Below are 7,854 nucleotides of genomic sequence, written 5' to 3'. Positions count from 1 at the left end.
TCATTCATTACTTCTATGTCATCATCATGATCTCTCTGTTGAAAGGCTGCATATTTGTTTGCAAGTAACAGCCTAAATGTGTCTGCTTTTACCCTTACTGCCTCTAAGTTGACCTGTTTTTCCTATTTTACTCTTTCCCTGTTCAAATTGAGGTGAATCCTAGCCCTCACTAACCTGTGATCACTGCACTTTAGCCTACCTATCACTTCTACATCCTGCACTATGCTGGGATCGGCAGAAAGTATGAAATCAATTTCATTTTTTGTTTCACCATTAGGGATTTTCCAGGTCCACTTTATGTTGCTACGTTTCCTGAAAAAGGTGTTCATTATTCTCAGCTTATTCCTCTCTGCGAATCCTACCAGCATCCCTGCTCTAGCGTTTCTATATACGATGCCGTAGTTGCCAATTGCCTGTTCACCCTCCTGATTTTTCCCCACTTTTGCATTGAAGTCACCCATTACTACTGTATACCGAGTTTGCACTTTTCTTATCGCTAATTCATCATCTTCATAAAGCTGATCTACTTCCTCATCGTCGTGACCGGATGTTGGAGCGTAGATCGAGGCTTGTACTACCTTTAATCTATACGTCTTCTTAAGTTTGATTACGGCTACTGCTACCCTCTCGTTAAGGCTGTAGAATTCGTCAATGTTGCCCGCTATGTCCTTATGGATTAGGAAGCCTACCCCGTATTGCTTCTTATCAGGGAGACCTCTATAGCAGAGAACACGGCCGTTATTTAGCAGTGTGTAAGCCTCACCAGTTCTACTCTCACTAAGGCCGATAATACCCCAAACAATGTCTGATAGTTCCTCAAAGATTCCTGCTAAGCTAGCCTCACTCGGCAGGGTTCGGGTGTTAAACGTTGCAAGGATTAGTTTCCATTGGCGGCCTGTCCGGACCCAGAGATTCTTAGCACCTTCTGCTGCGTTACATGTCTGACCGCCGCCTTGGTCAGGTGCTCCGCAGCGGCTGGGGACTGAGAACCATTGGGTAATTGAGTGAGCCATTTGGGGAGAGGGTGGCCGAATACTGCACCAGGGTGGCCAATTCCTGATCTGGTGAGGGAATGTCTTGTTGAACATTTGGCGCTTGTAAGAAATTGACGGCTCTGCCACCGCCGCGGTCCTAATACAATTCTCGGGAATACAAACGAAAAATCGCAAAATATCTTTTTCTCGTGTTTTTTTTTTTCATTTGTAATCTTTGCCGTTCGATCCGTCAAGAAGTCGTTGATGCATGCGTATGCTTTACGTCCTATATCCAGCTCAATACCTCTGATCCCCAGAAACATGCACCCGGAGTTTCCCAGAAGAATCGCAAGAGCGAGAGCTCTCCAGGAAAGATTCCGCAATGCCAGAGATGTGGAAGATGTGGACGTGGCGGAGTACACCGTCTGAGATATACAAGAGTATGTCAATAGTTGCTACGAGTCTAGAACGTGACTCCAGAGTTAGTGGCATTGTAAAAACAGGAAAGGCGGAGGTGGCGAAGGAGACTGCCTTAGCACTGGCAATAACCTCCACAGAGGGTAACATCGTAGTCAGCGACTCCAAGACCACCGTCAAGAACTATGTCAAAGGAAGAATCTCGCCGGAAGCGCTAAGAATTTTGCCTAACTTTATTGCAGATCGAGATATTTACGTTATATGCATGGGCACCCGCACACTCAACCCTTCCAAGGAATGGAATAGCGCACAACCTGGCTCGAGAACTGACGGACCGAGCAGGTGACACACAAATACTGGGATCGGGGAGAGACCGGCTGGCCCCTTTTAATGACATCACCAAGCACTATAAATTGGGGAAGGGCCCGTTTCCCCCCGGCACACTCCTCGCTAAGTAGACGGCAAGCGACGACAAGCGATGGCATCACGCTTCTAACAAACAGCTACATATATCCGAACCGGTGGCCTGCCACCGCTACTAACCGGACCTTTACACGGATAGATGTAGATTGTGTCAAGAAATGGCGGACCTACAACATATGGTTTGGGCTTGTCCTCGAACACCCACACAGAATAAAACACGTAAGACCAGAGAGCAGTGATAGACCGCATTGATCAGCTTTGCACCGGAAGACCAACTTAAGGCAATCTAGCAGGCCGAAGATGCCGCTAGGCATCTTCGGCCTGCTGGATTGCCTTATGAATTCTGGAAGCTCTGGAAGCTCTGGAATTCCTGAAAGTTCTGGAAGCTCTGGAATTCCTTAAGCTCTGGAAGAATTACAGAGAAATGTACATTCGCGGAACAATCGCAGTTCTTTTGGGTCCCTCGTTTACTGCTCTACCAAGTGCGAAAACCGATTGGTATTGTTATTTGGGAAGTTGCGTAACGATGCCTGGGCGCCAGTCCCGTACAACGTCGTAAAGCTCAAGATGCAGCGGTTCTAGACGTACTGCGCCCACTGCCAAAGGTTGGAACAACACCCACATGAGCACAGCAGAGAAGTGGCTAAGTCAGGCGGTTCGACTGATAACTGTAGAAGCGTCATCCAAGACACACGGAATTGTTCTCCACTTCCGGCGTCGTTTTCTCTACTTCCTTTTTAAGTGAAAAGATGTTGATCCATAAATATTTAATAAAAACAATGGTTAAATTTGCTAATGTTCGCTTTTCGCTCGTATTAGTCTGTAACCTTGCATGGCTCTCTCCTATAGTAGATCACTTAATTTCTCAACACCTTGCGACTCTTATTTCCAGTTGCCAATTTTGAACGAAAAGTGCTGTACAATTAGGGAAAACCCAGACGAGGTAACAGGTGGCATTCATATTGCTTATAGGTTTAAGGGCTAGTGCAGGGTTTGATGATGGACGCTGTTTCGCATTGTTTTATTTTACACCTTATCTAACCCATATAGCGGGTATATGGTTCCGGGCATCTGCCAGCGTCGTGGCGAGCCCTCACTCGAAGAAATAATGAAGCAAAAGGAAAAGTTAAACGCAAGTGGCGTTTTTTCCGGCCGCAACTCGTTCCACGAGCATACAGACCAGCTAAGAACCGAAACCCTTTACTGGTCCCTGGATTTGATATATTTGATATTTGATATTTCAGTAGTGTTGGCTAAGCGAAAAATTACTACTTGCTACTGGGCCCAACATCCTCAATTAGATCATACTTTCACATTAAGCGAGCTTCAATGTGCAATTGCATCATGTCGCCAAAAGTCTGCTGCTGGGCCGGACGGCATTACGTACAATATGCTAAGAAACCTCGGACCGACAGGTACAAATGCTCTCTTAGACATCTATAATAACTTATGGATGGAGGAAACTGTACCTGACTCTTGGAAAGTCGCTCGAATCGTGCCAATTTTAAAACCTGGTAAGACGCCCTTGTGCCTTGATTCCTTCCGCCCTGTTAGTTTGACAAGTTGTTTATGCAAAGTAATGGAGAAAATGATTGACGCGTGACTTCAATGGTGGTGTAATGAAACGAATGGGCTGTCCAACTACTTAGTAGGATTTAGAAAACATAGATGCACAGTGGATGCAATATTAGATATAGTAACCTGTGTGGAGCACGAGCGTGCACGTGGGAACATGACTATAGCAGTATTCCTAGACATCAAGAGGGCATTTGACACTGTTAGTCACGTTCATGTTTTGATAAGCATGTTGGAACTTGGTCTGTCTGGCAGGTCCTTGCGATGGATTTCTGAATTTCTAGCAGGTCGCAAAATATTTGTTCAGACGGGTGAAGGAAAGAGTGCTGAACATGTTGTCAAACAGGGAGTACCACAGGGAAGCGTACTCAGCCCCTTCCTTTTTAACTGCGTCATGGCTGATTTAACACGAAGGTTGCCATCAAAGTTAAAATTCTCACTGTATGCAGATGATGTGTGTATCTGGACATCTGGGTCTAATACTCAACTACTTCAAATGGCGTTACAAGATGGCATAAATATAATCAACAAATTTTTGAGAGAGAGAGGGATGGTACTATCGCACGCAAAGACAGCTGTATTATCCTTCACTCGAAGGCAGTTAAAAAATTTCACTCTTAATCTGGAAGGACACCCTCTACTGATTGTCACACAGCATCGATTTCTAGGCATAATACTTGATAGGCAGCTATCCTGGGCACCCCACATAAAGAAACTCGAAAACGAGGTCAATGCCGTCGTGGCTGTACTTCGTAGACTTGCAGGCACATCATGGGGCGGATCAGTATCGTCCATGCTAACTGTATACAATGCATTAATACGACAAAAAGTTGCGTATTCCGCGCCCATCTTACACGGACTTTCCCACACGTCAGAAGAGCGACTTCAAAGACTTTTAGCTAGAGGACTACGCCTATGTCTAGGAGTTCCACGAGCGACTTCTAGTTCTCTTGTAATAGCTGAGGCTCGCCAATCACCATTTCCAGTTATGCGAACAACAGAAACATGCCGGCATTATTTCCGTCTTCAAACCCAGCATAAAAACCACCCATTGGCTCTAGACATAATGAAACGAGATAGAAGTTATGTTCATATAGAAATTCAAGAAAATCTTCACATATTGCCAAGAAATGAATTTTGGAACTCAGACATCGAATATCCTCCTTGGCTGCTTACAGTTCCAAAAAATCGAATTGTCAGTAGATGGGATATTCAGCAAAAGAGAAATGTTCATTCGAGCTGCTCAACAACTAGCGCTGTACCAGATATATATGCGGTATTCAGGATCCACACACGTCTATACAGATGGCTCCAGTACAGCAACCTCTTCAACTTCATCATTCATTATACCGCACCTCAACAAACAAGAATCATTTAAGTTATCTCGTGCGACTTCATCTACAACGGCTGAACTGTTCGCAATCCTATGTGCGATAAAATTTATATTGTCAGTAAGAGATGCGCAAAAATGGGTAATTTTCAGCGATTCACAGGCGGCTCTAACATCACTCTGCAACACAAAGGGGAAAACATTCAGTGACAGTATAATATATGAAACACTTAAAAACCTCACAAAGGCAAGCGAAGCGAAACGTGCAATATCATTCCAGTGGATACCAGGGCATTGCGACATTCCTGGCAACACAGCAGCCGATGCAGCAGCACGACAAGCGCACCTAAAAGATGATACGGCTCCGCTCCCAATATCAAAGGATGAATTACGCTGCATTATAAGGACAACGTCTCTCAAATTGTCTAGAAACACTTGGTTTGACCAGAATTATAAGAGCTCAGACTTATACCGTATTGATCCAGTTATTGAATTGAAATTTTCATTGTCATTAGATAGAACTATGGAAACCCTTATTCATCGATTAAGGCTAGGCACTGCTTACACAAAGCATTTCTTACACAGAATTGGCCGTGCGGAAACCCCCGAATGTGATTGTAGATTTGTAGACGAAGATATATATATCACCTCCTTCTAGATTGCCCACATCACGACACACCAAGAAGCCGACTTAAATCAGCGCTAATTAAATTAGACCGCAGACCTTTCAGTTTAAGGAAACTTTTGGGCCCTTGGCTAACAACGGCCTTGCAGAAGAGTGCTTTAAAAGCACTAAAGACTTTTTCTTGAAGACAGCGGCATTGCTGGACGTTATTAGCGCTTTCATTGTTCCCTTCATTTCATTGTCACTGTATATATCCATCTGTTTGTGAATTATGTTATGTTGACTGTTCTGTTGAAACTGTATGTGATAATGCATTTACACGATGTATGTACCACCCGCTGACTAGACAATGTGTTATTAGGCGACAATATCTTTTGTACTTTTGAGACTTTCATCCAAATAAGTGTGGAGACATTTACATTGTATATTGTATGTACCATGTATTCCTTACGTCATAGTCTTCCCGTGGAAACGTTGCGTGATAAGTCCTGGTGCTTGTGTGAAAAGACTATTTGATATGTAACCTTGAACCCTGTACGATGTATGACGGAACCACTCAAGAGATGAGGAGTAGCCGGCGCCTTAGATTGTGCGCCAACATCTCCTTATATCATATCAATAATAAAAAGAAAGGTTGAACTAACGAAGCAATAGCGATTCGCGCGACCATTGAATAGATGGTGACAACTGACCGGACCTCGAGTTAATCGTGCGGGCACCGAACGTATGAGAAAACTGGCCTTCACACCCCAGGAGATGCCGATAACTACCGCCATCCAAGAGGAGTGAAAAAGGCAACAAAATGTTGACCGCTGCATAGCTGTCAAGTCTCAACATTCATTTGATGGCGCTTTAGGAATGTTTGAGGAGTGGTGGTGTGCACTCTTAAGCAAAATTACACCCTTTTGCCACACAACGATAATCATCAACTGTCTTGTCCGCATTTCCCTTCTTAAGAGGAAGCTTTAGCTCGGGTGCTCCTATCTAAATACATGTAAAAGGAGAATTCGTTTTTCTCGGCAACCACGGCACGAAATTTGACGAGGTTTGTTGCATTTAAAAGAAAAACTTAAAATCTAGTGACTGTTGGTTTCGAATATTTGAGTTAGGTCGTCAATGTTTTATTAAAAATTGGCAAAAATACAAAATTTTCAAAAAACGGAACTATCAAGATTACAGCTCTGTAACTCAACAACAAAAAATGATAATAGGATTCTGTGAATTGCATCTAATAGTACATCTAAAGCGGACAAAATAGATATGTTACACATGAATATAAAAATATTTACTAATAGGGAAATACAACTTTTGGAACACCCTTGTAACCAACGTAACAAATTCACGTAAGATGTAAAATGACATATTGAATTTGTCCGCTTTGAATGATCTAATGGATGCCGTTTACAGAACTGCGATATCAGTTCTTGATGCAGAGCCATGAATTTTTAAACTTCGTGCTTCTTTTTTTTTTCAAACGGTCAAATATTCGAAAATCGTTTTAAGAAAATTCAAGCCCGAAATCGAAATTCCGCTTCCAACAGTCACTAGAATTTAGCTTTTTCTTTCAAATGCAGAAAATTTCATTAAAATCAGTCCGGGGGTTATTTCATAAAAACTTTTTTGCGTTTTACACGTATTTGAATCGGCCGTGTCGGAGTTGGGCCCGAGCTAAAGCTTCCTCTTAACGCGGCGAGCCCGGTACTTTCCAGTAACGAACGGCATGCGCGTTATCAGCATGACATAGCATTCCCGACAGGAAAGAAGCGGGCGCAGCGTTTTCAAGAAAGGAAACGCAAGCAAGGCAGATGACGATTGTCGTTGTGTGGCAGAGATACACCCCAGCTACGTGCCTGGTTTCCTACAATAATGGGTGTACCCACAAAACACATGTGTACCTCTCGTGCCGTCACATGTAGACGTTAGCTCGGCTGCTTGGTCAGGTTTCAGTTTCGGTTTGCGCATAGTTGCTTATTTAAAATTATTTTCGAATTTGCAGAACCATTATACTATCAGACGCGTGTCAGGGAAGTCTCGGGGTCATAAATATTACCTTGACATGGTCAAAAAATTGGCTGTGGTTTAGCTCTTGTTAAACCTGGTTGAATTGCGAAAGCCAAGTTTCTTGGAGACGTTCAACTCTTTCTCTCATTCTTCCTACCTTGCTTAGCTTTCGCCTTGGAATTTAACTGTTCGGAAGCAGTAGAGCAACTAGATTCAGATACAGACTCTACGTCGGTAACTTCCATGGTGAGACTGATCAACCAACGCGTAGCGCACCGCTATATATCCAAGTGAATCCGCCACGGAGGGAGCGCAAGGCGAGGAGGTCGTCATATCAACGGAGCGACCACATGTTAGGCGCGGCGGCGGCTCGGGAGCCACGGCACTAAAGCCCCTTTCACGGCACACGCCACGAGCGGCTCCCTCATGGGCTCCCTTCTAGCTGCGGCGGGGAGCAAGCTGACGTCATACGTCGTCACAGCAACGGAGAGAGCTCACCCCACACCACC

The sequence above is a fragment of the Dermacentor albipictus genome, chromosome 1 (assembly GCF_038994185.2).
Source record: "Dermacentor albipictus isolate Rhodes 1998 colony chromosome 1, USDA_Dalb.pri_finalv2, whole genome shotgun sequence".
NCBI lineage: Eukaryota > Metazoa > Arthropoda > Arachnida > Ixodida > Ixodidae > Dermacentor > Dermacentor albipictus.
The sequence above is the reverse complement of the archived record's forward strand: the minus strand, read 5'-3'. Positions refer to the sequence as shown.